This window comes from Haemaphysalis longicornis, unplaced genomic scaffold (assembly GCF_048455015.1).
Source record: "Haemaphysalis longicornis isolate Haplotype H1 unplaced genomic scaffold, Haemaphysalis longicornis Haplotype H1 scaffold_9, whole genome shotgun sequence".
In the NCBI taxonomy this organism is placed as follows: Eukaryota; Metazoa; Arthropoda; class Arachnida; order Ixodida; family Ixodidae; genus Haemaphysalis; species Haemaphysalis longicornis.
In genome coordinates this window covers 61284544-61304651 of record NW_027526460.1, presented here as the reverse complement: position 1 = coordinate 61304651, position 20108 = coordinate 61284544, and the positions used below count along the sequence as shown (strand labels likewise).

Below are 20108 nucleotides of genomic sequence, written 5' to 3'. Positions count from 1 at the left end.
ACTGCGAGTTAATTAACGTAAGTGAATGAAACTCGGCGCAATGGTAGAGTCGCCTTAGCGGCTAATTGTCATATTATTTGTTGTGCGATGCTTAAGATAACACAAGATAAACCTGTCACTTGGCTTGAGAAACGTGCACCGGTGACACCGGGCGGTCGTAGCGAGGCACGCACCCACGAGCGCTCGGCATTTTCTTGGTTTTTTTTTACCTGCCGGGCAGTCGCCACAATCTTGCCCGATCTCCTTAAATGGGTATGCTTGGCTTGACGAAAGGGAGCCGAGGACCCTTCATCGCGAAACATGCCCACACGAGCGCTCGGCAGTTTCTTGGTGTGTTTAACTGCGGATACGAAAAATTAGGATTTGCTAAACATCTTCGCTGTTAAAAACATTTAAACTGGAGAGACCATTTTTGGTGCCAGCAGTAAAAGCATTGTTTAAAAATGGCAACTGGTTAAAAAAACCGCTTAACTTGTATTTTTGATGTATGTTCCAAACTATGATACACGTCGTTACAGTTGCGCACACAGTGTATAATTAGTAAGGCGGCGGGACCAAACGAATAAAGAAGAAAAAACCAAAAAGTACATTAATAAAAACAAAACTAAAAACTTAGGGGGCAGTGGGCGTTCGCGACAATGCGTTCTGGCTGTTGTCTCCGTTTTTTTTAATTGAGGCATTGCACAACACGTGATTGTCGGCGACAGGAGACGACGAAGCCATGAAAACTTGGTAGTACACGATGTGCCACCGAAAAAGAATGATCTATAGCCGTTCCTTGATGACAAGTAGAGTCAGTGGCCCCACTGTATACCCCCATTCCTTCCCACCCCCGAGTTGCATACGTCAGTGCACCCAGCCGTGCTCGGACAGCTATCAGTGGAAAAAAGCGTAGATGCAACGGCCAAACATGCACGCGAATCAGGCAGCGCTATAAAACTTGAAAAAAAGGCGAGTCGCTACGCTGTGAAGAGATGCTTCTGTGCCTAAACGGGGTAAGAGGACTCTCCAAACTCTTCCTTTTCGTTCGACCTCATACTGGGCACACGATAAAGTTGGGCTGGATATGGCATACGCGCTCACGGATAGAGGAAGCGGCATGCAGGCGTTAAGTGCAGTGCATTCCGCATTGTCGGCGTCTCCATGGGGAATGAGCGCGTCTGCATAGAAAGTTTTGTGCAAGCGAATTTTCGCTAACTAGGTTTCCAGTGGTTCGCTCTCAACTGGTAGTAACGTGAAATAACAGCTTCCTGCGTCAGCATCTCGCGGGTTTTGTTGGTTCTGACGAGCCAATGTTGTGTGCGGACTCAAGCGGAAGTAAATTATTAGTTCCAGGTGGTTAGCAACGCGGTACCATCTAAAACTAAAAGGTTCGTTTTGCAATGCAAGTTTGATTGCAATTTTGTAGGGATGGAACTTTTAGATAAAAACATAATTATGCAGTACTCCACGTCGACGATTTGCATACGTGCTTTCTTATCGGAAGAGAAATGAGGAAAATTGACCGACTAACTGTCGCGTCTATTTTCGTTGTTTTGTCGATATTGCGCACGCCTCAGTCATACAAAGAAATGGGTCATTTGTTTCTTTTAAGATTGCTTTACAGGAAAAATGCAGAAATTTACTATCATGATGATGCCTGAAAAGATTTATTATTTTTTATGGTATTCGATTCTAATTGCTAAAACTGAATTTTTAAAAGGGGGGGGGGTGTTTACATAAAGGGAGTGTCGTTTATTAGCGTTCAAAACCGCTTTCAATTATTCTGGTTTGTCATTTTATTGTTTTTGTTTTCGGGCAAGTTACCATAGTCTTAATGTTACAACCGTGATGATGATGGTTGGATGTTTATGGCAATGTTACAACCTTACTTATGCGTTGCTGACTGTAGTTAGCATTTAAGGCCTGGAAAGAAGTAGCCTGCTTAGTTTCTGCATCATTACATTGGAATCTCTGTAGCTTTACGTCGTAAGCTTGTCAATAAAGCTCCACAATTTTTATGGTAAATTTCTTTACTTGTGACGACTGGCATATTTGTCTCTTCGTGCCCTTTAATATTCCAGTTGGACCAGCTTCAGAAATTACTCCAAACCTGTTTCGAGTAAAACCACAATGCAATCTTGCGACGTATTACAATGCAGCATGGAAGCCTTGCTCAAATTTAACTCACCCATGAAAGTGTAACCTCCAAAGGGCCGATGCAAGACTGCTTGTGAAACGGCGTCGCAGCATGTTACTTTAACGAAAGTTCGAAGTGTTAGTGAGCTCTTACGATGTTAAATTTGAAGGAGGCTTAAGGTTCGCCATAGACCGTGGAACGCGATGGCATATTGGGCCTCGTTCGCATAGGATTATCATTCGCTTATCATGCCCTTGAGTACCACACTGACTTACTAGTAATGACACAGCCGCGCGTGCGCTCTCATCCAGCGGCCGTAACACAACACTCCATTTCTTGCACGGCGCCGGCTAGCGGCGGGATTTTCCGTTTCTTCTTGTACGCCATCTGTTAGGGCAACGTCTTGCGATCCCCTGGGCTATCAGGGGACATCGCAAGGTAGTGCTGCGGGATTTTTCACTGACGCCATTTCTATTTGCTCGTGGTCAACGCCACCGTGGACGCCGGGTTTTCTGCCAGACAAGATCCTTAACGCGACGCGTTAGTAACATGGGCTATTGCTAAAGTACCTTAACGTGATGCTGTTTCGCATGCACTTCTGTAGACGTTTGTTTTGCTTACCTTTTCCTTACAGAACATGAACGAATTACTGCTTTCGCACTGGGAACTAACAAACTGTCCAATTGCGGAGAAGGAGAAAGTGTTACCACGAAATGTTTCAGCAACTGCCGCGGTACTGCGGAACACTACGCGAAGCGTACAAAAATTTTAAATTTGCTCCGCATGCTTTTTTGCGTTTTCTCATTACACCAGAAAAAACTGCGCATCCATTCTGTCTATGGGCAAGAAAGCTGTGTTGTATTTACAACCCATCGACTCCCGTTTAAGTCAGAGAGCAGAGAACTATGGCAGGCCCGGCCAGGATGTATGCACTGTGGAGGCAAAAGACGGCACAACAACCTCTACCCTATATAAAACCCCAAGCTTGCCCAAAGCTAACGTCCATAACGTTGCACACACCAACTTTGCCTAGGTTAAATGTGATGACCACACTCATGTGGTAGCGGTCGCAGGACTCGGTGGGCATGCTCCAAGGCAAACAAGTCAGGGTCCATTAAATTTAAGTAGCAAGAGCTGGTAGGACAGCTGGCCGGCATACCTAGCATGCGGCATGCCGCCCTTTTGCAAGCTTACCCAATTCAGTTCACGGGCTGTTACCAAACTGTGGCTGCGGGGCTGCGCCAGGGGATGTTTTTATTATGCAACTTCAATTTCGATGTCTCCAAACTTGACAAGAAGCGGTACACCCAGTTCAAGTAGCAAGAATTAGGACTGGAGGAGGTAAATACTATTAGCTTAGGGCACGCAGCCTTAGCAAAATATTGGCCATTACACACGTTCGCTCTGAATAAGTGGGTAACCGCCAGGGGCTGTTTTTCCGAAGTTAAAGCGAAGCGTACTTAGATACACAGAAACATTACTAGTTTATCCAGTTCTCGTGGCGAGAGATCAGACTAGATGAGGCCGACATTCCTAGCATGGTGCGTGGAGCCTTCATCAATTCTTAGCCACTGTCCAACAACCATTTGTGGCACAAGTGGTTCTATGTGATGGGCTGTTTCGTCAACCAAAACGAAGCGAGGAGTCACGCATAGCTCTTTTTTATGCATTCACGACCGGTGAAAAACACCGCAGTTCACGGCGTATGCAGCGTCACTGTAAAACAATAGCAGGCAGAAAAGCAGTGACATCGGAAAACGCAACATGTATGCGGCAATTATGCGGAATGAGAAGAGAGCGCATTATAGCGTCCTGTATACGCAAACGAAAGCCGACGGAGTTCCCTTGTAGGAAAGTGCAGAGACATTCTTGAGCAAGTTCACTGTCCCCGAACTAATTCAAGCAGGCAATTTGCATAAACAGGCATTGTGATGTCTCACAGATTTATTTCAGCGCTGGCCTCGCGCTACACATTCACGAAACTTTCGGCCGAATGCGCGGTTTTAGCAGGTTTGCTTAATTCAACTGAACTGTATACGCTAATTTGCTATACAGGCTCTGGCAACGACGTAGTGAAGTAGGTCAAGGAAACCACTTCGACTGAAACGGCTCTGATTTTATCGCTCAATTGTCCTGGAGGATTGCATTCTGTCACCGGCAGCACCCGCCGAAGTTTAGCCCTAATAACTTCGCACGTGGAGGCGATGCGATTCAGGTCTGGCTGCAAATTGCTTTGAGGCTGTTGTAATACAAGGGAGCGTTGTGCGCACCTATGTTTGCTATATTACATGTTTAATGCCAGTGTGGGTGAATAGCGGTGCACGCACGTGTAAAGAGGTAATCAAAGCGGAAATGCCTATTTGTTCTGAAAACCTCATGGACTCAATAATGAACTAAACCTCGTGCTGCCAAATTTGTTCCTGAGCGTCGTACGGAAATAGATGTGCTCTATAAACGTGCTATCAATTCACACTCGACGCGTTGCTGGAAAGCAAGAAGAAAAACTTCTGCGGTGCTTTTTAAAAAGGCGTTTTTAACGACGGACTTTTCCGCCACATTCTTCTGAACAAGACCACGTTTTCTGAGACAGCTATTACTTGTTAGTTCCTTTCCCCTTGTTCTCACACGTTTAGGAGTTACGATACCGTTCGCGTCGGTTTCCGCGGCAATGCAGACAGACTGTTCGTAAAGAAGCTTGTGACTAAAGAATTATATCTTTACCGGTCGCCAGCAAGGTCGTCTTAATCTCTCTCTGTTGTAAGATGATTCGTTAAAAAGTTATTGTAGTGTCGCTAAAAACTGATATACTAGACTACGGTGATAAGAGTTTAAATTTATTACAATATATTTGTCGTATTGGTCAGTCGGTCATTTCTTCTACTGTTTCCCACCTCCTTACAAGTTCTACGCACGTGCTATCCAATGAACATGGGTGCGTGTTGGCTAACTTTGGTTGACACTACAAATATTTTTGTGTATGAACACTTGATAGCCCTTCGATGTTTACGGAATTGCGCTTTTGAGGTAGGGCCTCAATAGAGAAGAACGCAGCTTTAACGGAGTTAAATAGGTTGGTGAATTCTACAATGTAGGTAAAGCAATACCGAATACCGTACAATCCCATGTCCCTGCAACCACCGGACAAATCAAGAAGAAGGTGGTTGTGTTGACGTTGATTTGCCTGTCAACAAACATCAACTAAGGCGGCAAGTTGGACGAGTTGGTTACTGACTAAGGAAATCATTGTACTAGCGAACACTAAACAGAGACAGAAGTAAAAGAGGCGACGAAACACACGCTAGAACTTCAACTCAGTTTATGCACCAGAAACACGAAAAGGCTATATATACATGAAGCGTGGAAAGGGTAAAAAGCAGTGAACACAAACCAAATAAAATAAAATAGTATCGCACTCGTCACACTTGCTCATATAACAAAGCCACCTCACAGTGCCCGCCAATATCACTCGGCGTAAATTAAACTTACACGTGTGTTCGGCTATCACCCCTCAACCGTGCACAACCTGCTCCCCCTCTCCAAAAAACCGATTTCCTTTTCAGACAGTGCCAAGGATTTTCTGCACACGCGCATTCTGTACAGGTCTTCCTCGCAGATAAAACGAGAAATTTTTGAGGCCTTCATGATAAATAGAGAAAGGGGAAGGTGCATCAGTTCACCATCCTTGGCACTGTCTGAAAAGGAAATCGGTTTTTTGGAGAGGGGGAGCAGGTTGTGCACGGGTGAGGGGTGATAGCCGAACACACGTGTAAGTTTAATTTACGCCGAGTGATATTGGCGGGAACTGTGAGGTGGCTTTGTTATATGAGCAAGTGTGACGAATGCGATACTATTTTATTTTATTTGGTTTGTGTTCAGTGCTTTTTACCCTTTCCACGCTTCATGTATATATAGCCTTTTCGTGTTTCTGGTGCATAAACTGAGTTGAAGTTCTAGCGTGTGTTTCGTCACCTCTTTTGCCTCTGTCTCTGTTTAGTGTTCGCTAGTACGATGATTTCCTTAAGAAACTTCAAACATCAACAACAACAAACATCAACAAACCGGACAAATCAACAAGAAGGTGGCTGTGTTCATGTTGATTTGCCCGTCAACAAACATTTTACTAAAATGATGGCGTTGTCAGGGTCTATTAGGTGCCTTGATTCCTGCCGTATGGGAAGTTTCCTGTTAAACGTTGTTGACAGCACCTGTTTCGTATTGTGTTTATCAATAAAAACCTGATTTGCTTGTGGTGCGCTCGTGCGTCTTATTGTTTGCTTACTGTTTTCGTCTTTTACTCCGGTTAGTCAGATCATGCAAGTTTGCGCAAAAACAAGCGAAAACGAACAAAATGTGTGGCCGTGGCTAGAAACATTCAAGGAATGCTGTAACCTAGCTGGAGGCAGACAGCAAGACAGAATAACTTTAATTTGCCACAGCCGGGGTGATTAGGCCAACAGCGTCCTCGCCGTTATCCGTCGGACAGCAGGGCCCTTTTTTGGGCAGAAGTCCGGTGCCGCAAGCCAAGAGGGCCGTGTATTCTTGGACTTGAAGGTTTGGGTAACGCATGGCGGCCATGGTAGAGAGAATGGCGTGGAATCGGTGCCTGGATAGTGGGATGCTATCACAGGCCCATTCAATGTGGGATAATGGTGCGTGAGGGGCGCACCAATACTGAAATGCTTTTACGCATGTGTCAGGAAATACCGCAAACATGATGGCAGGGGTGGGGAAGAAGCGGGGCTGGAGCTGGCGCTAGTTGACTGCCAAGAATCGGGATAGAGATGGGTGTGGAAATTAAAAAAAAAAATCGTACGCGCCAAATGGCAATGGGCGCGGATTTCCCCGTATGTAGGCAGCCTGTCCCGTCGAGTGAATCTCCCCCATTCTCTTTTGAAGTTGTTATGGTTTCTGCAATGTTAACTCGTAATGATGCCCTTTAATTTGCAACATTTACCTGTTATTTCAATATTGAAAAAGGTTGGTTTTGCACACCTTGCGTTGTCTCTTTTTTTGCTGGGAGGGGGGTTGTTTTGGGCTTTGCCGCTGGGCAGTGCGCAGGGCCATCGGTATTGTATTCTTCTATGAGGTGCATTATAGCCGGAGAACAATCTAATGCAACTCACAGGAGAATGCAACACACATGGCCCTACACACTGCCCAGCTGGCAGCGCCAAACCCCCCCACCCCCAACCAAAAAGCAAACAAACAAATAAAAAGAAAACGCAAGGTTAATGTCAAAATAACCTGATCCATTTATAAAATGACAGGGGAATATAGACTTACAACCACGTGCATTGCCTCGTCTGATTCCAATCTTTTACTTCTGAGGTTTTTTATTTCATTGAGCTTTTCTTCTTCATTTTGTATAAACCCGTATGTCACGGGTCACTCACTCTATTACCTGGAAGGCCCCTCTGTATACAGCACAATATATTACATGCTCGGCCGAATTCTAGTTCTTGTTTGAGGTAGTGCGTCCTCCCCCAGAATTTGTCTCGTGATAGAAGACGCTCAATTTTATATCGCGAATGCTTACTGCCATTATCCTTTTTCTGATAGGTCATTTGGCTGACCGCAGGTTGATTTAAGGTATTTGGTTGGGCGCAACGTTTCTGCATGAATTACTCACCCAAGTAAGCTTCGGCTGTGCACTTTTTGTTTGGAAGCAAAGGCAGCCCTAACATTGTTTTAGAGTGCTTGCCCAATGTTGACCAGCCCATACTGTTTCCACGCCCTATTTCCTCCATGTAGTAATATGAATGACCACTGAAATTTCGTACAAGATAGTCATGTTCGTACACTCCTTCAATAACTGAAGAACCTAGGACATAAAGACAACTTCCTCCATCTAAAAGTGTACTTCTGATTTCTTTAGAGTTCATTTGCTTCCATGACGGAGCTTTCTTAGTACAGTTGTGAGGCTTTTCTCAGGCGTTCGTTTTCTCACTGAAGAAGACAATGCCGGCGAAAAATTGGAAGGGGCCTAAATATTCTGCGGCTACACGGGCTTCTGACCCCTAGCAGAGAAGCTTGCAAACAACTCCCAGCTTGAAAAGGCACAAGAAATACGGACGTCATCAAGGAAAGCCACAAACAGAGCGCATGTTTTTTCTCGGCTGCGTCCATGTTTTTTTAAAAGCCTTTCAAGAGAAACGTAAATCAACTCGCCCGCTTTTTGCGTTCATACAAACAATTCCTAAATACCACCTCCTGACCCGCTCTAAACAATAATGGAGAGATAGTGACTCCTGGTGTCACCCTTTTTTTTCGGTTAGAACTTTTACCTGTTTGTGTGAAGAATAAATCTGTGCACGCTTTCCTCGTACTTATCATTCAAGATTCTTAAGGAAGTCTCCTCAATTTCTTTGTCTCTGAATTGTTAAGTAGCGTGGTGGTGTCTTAATAATCAAACGCTTTTCTGTAATCTAGAAACTTTACACAAAGGGAATTTTATGCTCCACTGATTCCACAATAACCGGATAGATGAGATGAGTGAAATCAGTAGGGCCCAAAAAATCAAGCCTGCTTTTTCAGTCGATAGAATTCTTATGCCTCGTTTGGGAACGTAACTAATACTTCTATAAAAACATGTATATAACAGAGAGTAATCTAACGAGCCCGCGATTGTTAAGTTCTTTCATATCATCCTTTCGAACCAACATGAGATCACATTTTTCGATGATGAGGGTATTTTTTAAGTCCTGAGGAACTCGAACACTCATTTGGCAAGCCTTTCTATTAAAATGTGTCCTCTGTTTCTTAGCTGTTGCTCGGTTACTCGTCCGTATTCTGCAGCTATACCTCGCTTCGTGCCCTTGAGCGCCTTTTCCACGTGGCCTTTTGGCATTATTTGAACCTCGCGACCCAAGGTACTCATTTAAGTACTGTCTTCTGACCTGACGTTGTTAGCGTACCGCTCATCCTGTAACACTTCCGTGGCTTTCATTATCCCACTCACGTTGAGCGTAACCTCGTTGGTCTTTAAAAATATTCCACATTCGTTCTATCATTCTATTTTAATATATATTTTTTAAGGGAAATCCTCTTTTTCTTTACCCTGAAGCTCTTTTTTTTCTTTCGACGTTTCTTGAATCTTTGCCTTCTGACAAGCGTGAACATCATTAACTTTTATTGTGTTATTCCAGACAGCTCCGCCACTTTATATATCCCTTTGTTCTTGACCTTATCATTATTGTGCGTTTCGCATTAGCGTCCGCCGTTTTTTAGGGTATCGTCAAGATCAGTGACGCACAGTCTCCTCCTTTATTTTTTTCGAGTGAATAGTGTTGTCACAGGGCCAGAAGAACACTGCCCAGCTGTCGCAGTACGGCAATCATTGCCTTGCTCTTCGGTGGCGGGCGTTGAAAAAAGAACGCTTTATTTCTGGAACACAGACACGGTAAGAAAGGCGTTGTTTAAGTCAGGAATTACTAGATGAGTCAGCAACAAAAAAGCGTATGCGCTTCGAAACCTGTGAACGCACTCTCAGGGAAGGCACATTACTGTCTATGCACAAGTTAGCACATACTGACATAGGTGTTTTTGGCAATATATAAAACGTCTCATTGATTCAATACTTTCTGTCAGTAACGAATAAAAACGTCCAATTATAAGTGCCTACAACGGTGACATTACGAGCTAGAGTACATCCCTAGTTTTGAGCGATTTGGTGAATAACGACTTAACAGAAAGGATTGCCGGGATTTGATGCAAATGATAATGGCGCTCAAAAATCGCACAAAATAAGCGCACGTTTCTATCTTGCTCTCACTTTGGCTGTGCTACTTATCATATGTGGAAAAAAGGTAGAAATGCTGCGGCAGGTCGACTGTCACCACTAAAATTTAGTCTTTGGCCCCTGTGAACAGAAAATATTGATGGCAGTGTCGTAACCAAAACGCCCTGAAAAAAAGCCACCATTGGGAGCTCACATCATTATTATTATTGTTGTTTTATATTATTGTTATTATGATTATGACGGTGATGATGCAAGAAAGAATAATTTCAGTGGTCGGAATCCAACCGGCTCCCTTGCGTTTTGAAGCCGACGTCTATCCGACTGCGCCGTTCCGTCCTGGTTGACAAGAGGAGAAGGGGGGGAGGGGGGGGGGGGGGGGGCTTAGCCTTTTTGTGAGTAATTTCTTTGCCGTCGTCTGAGTTTGGAATTTGACGTTCAGGCTGTTTGCACTTTGATCGTTGACGCTTTGACTTTGCTCTGACTTTCCCTCTGGAACTTCGCCATTTTATTTCCGCAAGTAAAGCTTCGCGAGCCAACCATTGCCTTCGTCCGACGGAGGGTATTCGACGTTTCATGGAAAAAAAAGTAATACACCGTGTACACATACACAGCAGCAAAACACACGAGAACATCACACATTCATGAAACAGTTTTTAGCTAATAAAACACTCAGTATAAAAACACTAAATTTACAACAATGTGAGTTCACTGCTTGACGTTCCTGAAAGGCAAAAATACGCCATCAAGGCAGGCTAACTTAGTCTAAGCCGGAACTTGCCCAGTCCCGCGCACCAATTGTTATCGGAACGCTTGGGCGAGCATTATCAGGAGATGGATTCCGGTTCAGTACCTTTCCTTATTATTGTTATCTTTCAAGAGCAGTTTTGTTGAAGCCAGTTCGCTCAGGTCAACTGTTCTACTCAGGCAGAAAAAAAGGTTCTCCCACCTATCTCTCTAGTGCAGAGTGCTGAAACGGGGTTTAACACGTCTTATGGAGTTATCGCCGCGGCAGCCACTTCCATTAGCCCAGGCTTCGGAAGCGGCAGCTACGGTAGCCCGTCGTCAAAAGGGACACCAACGAAAGTACACCCCGGCCGGAGGGGCTGTACAAAGCGGGCCACAGCGATGAAAGGCGGGGGAGATGGCGGTACAATGTCTGTAACGTGTCGACTATAAAGCCAGCTTCTAGCCAGCAGTGGCGCCAACGAAGGGGACGCAAAATGGAGCGCGCGGTCATCTTCTTGGGGACCGGTAATCAGGAGGCCTCTTTTCTGGCGACGAAGTTTTTGGAAGGTCGTCTTTAAAGCCGTACGGCTACTTTCTTTAATTTCAGCTACGCCTCATTTACACCTGGAGCAAAATGGTTTCTAAAGAGTCGTTAAACAGGGCTAAACTTTTGACGAGAACAACAAAAAAGTGCCGTTTCTGAAAACTATCGTTTTCCTCTTTTTCGTTCGTGGACTTTTATGGTTCACAGAAAAGCGAAGGTTAGTGAGTTCCGGATCAATAGCATTTTCTTGTTGCTTGAAGCCCCTGTTTAAGTGTCTGGAATTTCTTTGCGTAATTGGTAAAAAGGAGACAAAAATGGACGAAACACGATGAATACACATTGTTCGATGTTACAAAATCCTTCGTAGACTTCGTAGGCTTACCTTCAAAGCAAACCGTTGCCAGCTGTAGTTGACTAACATTCGCACTCACAGATACTTAAACGATCTTCCGGCGGTGATGCCAATGAATACTTATTCGTGGAATGAATTGAAACCCGTGCTTAAACTTTGAGTGAGGCACCGACGTCGATGAGGATACGTCGTTGCCTGACGCATTAGCTTCCGAATGGCGAACATTTTCTGAAATATTTTTGTAACAAACTTCTTCGAACGTTTTCAAGGGTCAGAAACCTGCATATTCATATGGAAATGGTTCGCTCTCAGTAAAATGTGGCTGGTATTTTTGACCGTGTTGGCCGACATTGCCGAAACCCTACACGAAAATGTAGGAATTACAGGGACGCATTCTTTTTTAATCCTAGTGACATTTTGTATGTGTTCATTCAGAGTTTTTGGCACTGGAAAGAAATGATTCATTTTTTTTTAGTTAAATCCGCAACCAGTTATTGCTTCGCGTCTGAATTGCAGGTGTTTTATTTTCCTGCGCCCGCATATTCGGGACACTTAGATCCAGGCGCATCCATTAAAACGAAGAGACGAATATGATGCGCTGTTACACGTGATATCAGAGCACCTATGTTTGGGAGGAGGAGGAATAGCTTTATTGTCTGAGGGGGCAGGAGTGTCCTGATGGGGAAGGAGAGGGACACGGAGGTAGGGAATAGTGGAAGAGATATCACGGTTCAAGCTTCAATAACTTGAATTGTTTGACAGCATTTTATAGTTTATGGTTCCGTGAAGATAACACTCATACATTTTCTGAAGATGCAGTTGGTCAAGAGCGTTTATGACAGGAGTCGGTCCACGGTACCACACCAGCTTGTAGAAAGAACTGGTTAGTGAATATTTAATTATTTTCTCTAGCGCTAGGGGGTGTACTCGAACGCGTAACAAATGCGCTTCGTCATCTGGCGGTGGGGAATCGAGGTCTAATAGTGGCTCGGGACCAGCCGTGAAGTGTGCCCAGTGCCATATCGAATGATATAGCAAGGGGTACATGGGAAAAACATGGAGCAGGTAAGTCTGCGATATTTTTAACATACGTGCCGTGGTTGTCGGGCCCTCGGCGACCAACCGAGGTGCCCGACAACGACATTGAGACTGAACAAAAAACGGCTTTATTTCTAACCTTTGGCACTGACCGGTCTGAACCGACCGACCTGTGACCGACCCGAACACCTTTCCGTGACCCCGGGTGCTACCACTGCGTATTGACAGCCATCCTCATCGTCGCGAAGTAGTTCTGCATGAGTCTTGTAGACCGTTTTACTCTTGATGCACACCAACCACTCTGCTGCGTGCCGCAGTTCTTAACGAATACCACAAGTAAAAACCAGCTGTAGCACGTAAACTGGGTTGTGGGTTACCAATAACAAATCGATGTTTTCTGGGAGAAATAAACACAGTCCGAAAGCCTGAAAGCAGTAAAATAGCATTTGTAGTTTAGTTCCTCGTTTGAGGGGCTAATAACTTATTTCAGAACAGTTCAGAAAAAATTAGAACTTTTGTCTCTGCTTCCGTAACAAATGGTAAAGAAAAAATTTCGGAACTGGGTCGGTTTTACGTAGTGTGCATAAATCTACCGTTTTCTGCTAGAGCTAAGTAATAAAGTTATTATCGCATTCACGTTGTACAAAGCTAGCAAGGCCAGTACGTTTGGAGGGAATAAAAAAACAGCAACTCCACGCCAACGCGGCCACGACTGAAAACAAAAGCGGTAGAACATAGCAATGTGACTTTCAGTTTATCTTTACCTATTAAGCAATGTTTCACGAGCCAAGTGGCCCCGCGAAAGTGCCGTTTTGCGCGGATATGTTAACTCCGTTGTGAACGCTAAGCTGCTCCTGTAGCGCGAAGACAAGGCCCTTGTTTTTCTTTTTAATATAAACACTAACCCGCTATGCTGTTTAAAAGAGCCGGATTGTGTCGAGTACAAGAGATCGTTCACTTGTGTTTCCGTGGGAACACAATACTGTAAAAACAAAACACTCACTTATTTAGCTATTTATTTGAGGCACTCAATACGACGTAACGTTCTCAACCACTGGAAGAATATTGTAGCGTAAGCTACACTGGCCGAGGTTGAGCAGTTTCGCGTGGGCCGTGAAGGGCCGTTCTGCGCAAGCGCGAGGAGCATTAGATTGGTTTGGATAGGGTTGGATTGGCTTGGATTGGCTTGGATTTGCTTGATTTGTATTGACTTGGCTTGGATTGGATTGTGTTGGATTGAAATCCAATCCAATAAGAGTACGGGTGTGTAGAGAATTGAGTCTGCACATCCGCCGGTCTGCGCATTCCAGAGGAGTGACGTCATAGCCACGGCAGACGCACTGGCGCCGGCGCGTGCCTTCCGTTGCGCAGTAGCTAAGTCTGACGCTGCGCCGGAGCCTCTTGATAGCTGTTTCGCGTGGCTCCTGGAAAGCCGTGCTGCGGGAGCAGCCATGCGCGAAGAGCAGTCACTGGACTGGACCGGATTGAACTGGATTGGATTGGATTGGATTGGATTGGTTTGGAAATCGTTTTAGCAACAGTAAGCGTGATAATCAGCTAAGCCTAGACAACCGGGAAACCTAAGAATAACCAGCTGAACCTTAGGTCACGCTACGTATATCCTGGCATAGCCGAGCTAAGCCACTGCTCATTTTTTGTTATTTCAGATTAACGAATGCTAACGAAAAAGTTGACGTGCTCGCTTCTGCGCTGATTCACTTTCGTGGCTTTTTACTCATGATAGCCCGAGAGTTAATCCGGCAGGCCCAGGCAGGCGAGCCGGAAGGCAGATTCCGTTGATCACGTATCACGAGATAATACAGGAACAACTCAGAGCGTATCCATTACCCAGCACCGCGTAAACACCTAACCAAAGAAAAGGAACGGCAGCTCCACGCCCTCCTGACAAATACCTTCCCTCATCCCACTAAATGCCATATATTGCACCCCACCGTATATTCCCCGCTATGCCGATCCTGCCACTCTCCCGGCACGTCCTTTCATATCGTAGCGGGCGGCGTCCATTCCGGCTAGATCCGCGCAATCTCGCATTCTTACGAGCTTTGGGAGAAAGCTCTGACCAGCTTCGACTTCAAGATAAGTCGTCTGCTGGTGTTGCGGGCTGCTGAGGCTGGAAAAGCTGAAGGGGTCTTGAACTGAGCATTCCTCCCCATTGCTTTGCGTAATAAATAAATAAATAAATAAATAAATAAATAAATAAATAAATAAATAAATAAATAAATAAATAAATAAATAAATAAATAAATAAATAAATAAATAAATAAATAAATAAATAAATAAATAAATAAATAAATAAATAAATAAATAAATAAATAAATAAATAAATAAATAAATAAATAAATAAATAAATAAATAAATAAATAAATAAATAAATAAAAACGCTTGTCTCTGTTGTCCTTTCTCGTCCCTTGCGTATTTACGTGTCAGCAATGTAATACACAAATTTGCTGTCTCTCTCTCCCTCCCCCCCCCTCTTTCTCTCTCTCTCTGTCTCCCCGACGCTTCGCTAACTATAGAGGAGCTCAGTCCATATTTTCTCCTTTTCCCACCGCTGCCTTTTACTATTCCTTGGTTATTTGATTGCTCAAAAAACGTCCGGGTAGGTCCGAAACGGCTGGCTACGAAAAAGATCCCCCCATCGTCCTCAAATACTGACGTCGTCTCCTGCTTCTTGCCTTAGTTTGCTAGAGTCGTATTGGCCGCAAAAGCTTTCCGCCACTTACATAATCTCATCTACGGTGTTCGTAATGTTACTGGTTACGTCTCTGATTGCGAACTCTGTATTTTTCTCTTCCGATAGCCAGGTTCTTGTGGCTGCTTGTGAGCTGTCTGCTTTTTCTTTGAGAGATCGCGGTAACTCATTACAAATGTTTCAGTTGCGAAAAAAACACTTGAGCCAATATATCGGTAATAAATGCAAAAAGAGATGTATACTTGACATAACTTCTACACTGAAAAAATGAAAGCGCCTTCATTCGTGTAGCCTTGTTAATCTATTTGCCAAGTCTTGTCCCAGGGGCACTCACTTTGTCTGGAGCAGAGATTCCGTTCTGCCGCGAACAGAATCGCATTTTGGGCCACATCCTCGCACTTGCTTTTCATTTTAGACATTTTTGAAATCTTAGAGCTGCACGGTTGGCCACACTGTTAGCCGTCGCGTAGCCGCCGACAATTAGAAAGGCTTTAGTCGTGTGCGTATAGTGTGATTGGGGCACTGTTCTTTTTAGCGAAGTTGTTGGGCAAATTGTTAGTGGATGGTGTCCGCAGCTAAAAGACCCACAAAAACGCCGAGCGCTCCTGTGTGCGGGCCTCGGGAGCGACCACCCAGCGTCCCCGGCGCACGTTCATCAAGCCAAGCATACCCAGTTAAAGAGACTGACCATTATTGGCCAAAAAAAAGCTAGCGTTCACCGTAATGGCGGCAATAGTTCCTCGGAACGAGAAACACTCCAGAGTTCGCCGTATTCGTGGCGGAACGAGAAAGACACGTCATAGCGTACGCTGCTCCGAGGTTATGTCCAATGATTATCACTTCCAAAAAAAATGAAAAAAGCTCACACTTATAGCAACAATGATGGAGTATAGGTCGTTGCGGCAGCGAAGAAGAAGCAAATCGGCTGCAATCGTGGACTTGAACCCTCGTGATGGTCGTCAAGGTTGCAAACAGCTTCGCTACCCTCAAGCGTTATGCGTTAGTGGGGAGCTGCCTTCGTTTTTGGGGCTTTAATTTCACTTACTCTTCGTGATGCTGCTGTTTGCTCGATCGTTGTCATATTGGGATGCAAAAATCAAGCAGCACGTAAGAAAGAACTTAACTGTTTAAAACATTCCTCCAGGGCGAATGCGCCACTTGCGTGTTGTAAAATTTATTTTCCGGTTTATCGGTTTAAGGAAGAGCTGCTCGCAGCGCGAAAAGGAATCCTCAAGGGATGAGGGTGCGCGCATAGGGTGAGCGCTAAACTGACAGGGAAGCGACCACGCGACGGTCTTTGTGTACGCCAAGTGGCCCTTGTGGTTCTCCAGAGAGATTTTCTCAAACATAGTAACATAGATTCATTTTTTTTCGTGCTTCGAAACGCAGAGTTCAAGCGAGCTTGGTGGCTTCTGTGGCAGAAGCGTTTTCTTTGAAGTTACTACCACGCACCACACAAAAATATCGGCTGCAAAGAGTCTGGATCGCGTCGCGAATAAAAATAAATAAATATCCCTGACAGGGCTGCGAGGGAGCCTGCGGTTAGAAGGTATAGAGTATTCTGGCAGAACAAGAAATTTCCAAGGACGAAGGAGAAAGGAGGCCGGTTTTATCGAACACAAACTTTCGACCCGCTGAGCGGTAAAATAGGCCACACGGAGCAACGCGGGCTGGGAGAAAAAGCCGTCGTGAAAGTTTAACGTGTTGAATGCCGCTGTTTTAAACCGAAGCGACAGGGTGGCGGAATTTTCGAAAAGAACTTCCCGGCACAATTTTTTGTTTTTCTTTCAGCTCCAAACATGAACGGACAAAGTGAGTCGCAATTTTTGTCCCATTTTACCAAGAAGCGCGATGACGGAAGCACTACTAAACTTTATATTTAAAATGACACCAAAAAGAGCGGATCAGCGTCTTTCTGACAATTGACGTCCAGAATGCGGTTTACTTCGTAAGTTTGTTTGTTTACTTTAGTAGTAGTACTTGTAATATTTGCTTTATGCGTTCTTTGTGTGAACATAAAAATGAACCCTTGTTGTTTAGTAACATGGGCTGAAGGTGGCTGCATGATAAGTTTACTCCTGTGGGATGACAGAAATTGAGGCGGCTAAGTAATTTGTTCTATTGCTTACAATATTTGGAAAAAGTTATGGAAACCCTTTGTTGAGCCATTAAACCATCCCTTTAAAGCGCCTTAGCTCCTCTTTTGTGCACTAATAAAAATCGCAGCGAGAAAAGGCGGACATTGATAAAAAGTGCGCTGAATTCTCCTCACTCGGCGGGGGGAGAAAGCAAATCGAGCGAAATGAAGCCTAAACCCGGATTAATTTTTACGTTAGAGAATTGGTCCCAGAAGCATCAACAGGAAAAGCTTGGTTGAATTGTCGAAGACGGTCTCGTCTTGTTAGGCAGGGCAGGGGCATCCTCTTTGGCCATTGGCTTTTGTCTTCACTCCTCGAGATAAGAGGGGTCTTTGATTGACCCGCCCAAAACACTTTCTTACTATATCAATTTTGTTCTAATTTCCACCCCACCAGGATAGGCACGTGCCTTATTCAGCGAGGAAGAATGGTCCTATCAAATCAGCTTTCAATTCAGCGATCCATATTACACTTAAAATATACAGAGCCCGAAATGGCGTGCAAAAAGAGAGACAAGTGAGCGGGACACACACACACATGCTAACTGCGAGAAAAGTACAAATTTGTAATCCGAGTAAACAAAATACTTTTCGTACTTTAAGGTTAACAGTCATTTTCTATTTACGATTACTTTCATGAAGTAAGCAAACAGGGAAGAAAATGTTTCGCGTGGTAACACAAATATTCGGCACCACCCAGCCAGCGACCGATAAGTTAGAAATATCAAATGCGCCAAGAATGAAAAAAATTCGCGCCACCTGAATTCTGCATGTGGAATTGCTTACCTTAGAAGAAATTCCCGATGTGTCTGCTGCGAAGAACACTGGACACCAACCACGCAGAAATGTTAGGAAGACCACCGAGAGGATACGAACAGAAACGAAGTCACACGCGCACTGTTCTAGTTTTGCGCACACAGCGCCGTCTTGTCCCAGAGGTGTCTTCTTTTATTTTCGTTTAGTTTCCAGTCGCAACACCTGTAGACGCACTTGCTGTCTTCAGGGGTAAAGAAACATCGCGCGCAATTCTCTAAGGGCGAAGAATTCTTCGAAACCCGGCGCACGCCGCACTGCCCGGTACGCCGGTACCCTACAGGCGAGTAAGGAAGCCGTTATCCGGATGTTCCTCGATAAATCCTCCTTGTGGGCGCCTTTGACAGGCAGGTGAAGGAGGAAGAACGCCAACTCCCAACTCCCGAGTGGCGCGGCGTGAACAAACAGCAATCAATCACAGCTGCCGGGAAGAAAAGTTCAGGAACATTTTGGTGGTCGGCAGAATTTAAGGATCGGGGAAAAACAGCGCTGGATTTGACAATTGTCCGGACGCTGCCGCTGCCACTGCTGCGAGCGAGAACAGAGCGCACGAGCGCGCAGAAAGAGCGACCGTCCAGTTCGGCGCTCGAGCGACGAGTGCGCGACGATTTGTCGGCCGCACCGGGGAGAACGCAGGGCGCACACGGTCGCGCGCACGGTTGCGCTTCCGCGCAACGCGAGGGAAGGGACGCGGCGCGCCTCGCAACGGAGGGGAAGAAAAGTAGGGGAAAGAGTACCGAGCCTCTGAGGAGACCCAGCGCGCTAGAAGTTAAGGCCAGGGCTTTTCTATTGTTTTAAGCAGCGATTACTCTGCAATCTCCTCCAAGTGCGCTTACTCTTTGTATGCCGTAGTACATTGCGCGGGAGTAAACAAGTGTAAGTGAATGAATGAATGAATGAATGAATGAATGAATGAATGAATCATTAAGGTTCACAGAAGACCCGTCTGTTGCACTGAGGAATTAAACACTGGACACCAGGAGATGAGTTGAAACAAATATTGTTGGTTAGACTGGCAAAAAATTATGAACCATTGAACTCTTTGAAGGAGGATGAGCAGCGGAGCGGTTTTAAACACGGCACTGAGGTGACGACGATTTTAGAACAAAGGGAACAAACTTATTTATGGGGAACTTTCCAACTGTGAGAAATAAACGAAACTCAGCACAGTGATAGATTCGTCTTGGCGGCCAAATATAATATGTATTTGGCGTGAAATTGTTTATACATTTTTCTACACAGCACTCGCTATAAAGTGGGCTTTGGTTGAAGGCGATTGTGCATACGCACAGAAACAAAATGCACATAATCCTAGCTATGTAAAGGTTTGCATTAAAGGAAAACTATAAACCCAACAAAAATTTATAGGTGAATGATTATTTTTATGAATCAGGGCGGACGCAGAAATATGTGAAGTTCGAAACCCGTGAAAAGTTCTTTCCCTCCACAAGAACACTGGCTGGCACTCCTCCTCAATTCTCTGTTCCCAACGTAGTTAAAGATTTCATGACACGACACCATCCGGCTGCTGAAGAAAAAAAAAGGTAGCGGGCCGCAATTCCGACCAGCCAATAACGAGTAATCGTCTCCTGCTAGCCGTGAAACAGTCCATCCACTTATTTGTGCTCTAACCGCGGAGTAAAACCGACGGGAACACCCTCTAGTGGGCGGGATGTTCGCTACCCCGCCCATCATACTGTGCCCTTTGGTTTGATGAGAGCATGTTTGTTAGTGAGGAGGCAACCATGTTGATGACGATGACCAAGTGGCTCCTAGAGCAAAGACACAGTCATGACCAGACGTTTTGGTAGCGTGAGAGAGACCACGAAATGAGCGAACGGACTACTTGGGCAGGTTTGAGAATACGTTTACTTGCTTCAGTATAAAACTATCGAGCCCATTAGCCCATGAAGGAGAGAGATGAGACA

At 44.9% G+C, this 20108-nt stretch overlaps 1 protein-coding gene across 1 annotated transcript in view; it reads right to left on the bottom strand.

The window, feature by feature from the left end:
* The window catches only part of LOC144151382 (neuropeptide CCHamide-1 receptor-like), a 301358-nt gene extending 282583 nt beyond the window's left edge, over positions 1-18775 (bottom strand). Inside the window, exon 1 of the mRNA XM_077682418.1 lies at positions 18154-18775. The gene's annotated coding sequence lies outside the window, so the exon portion shown is untranslated. The remainder of the gene's footprint in view (positions 1-18153) is intronic.
* Between the last annotated feature and the right edge of the window lie 1333 nt (positions 18776-20108).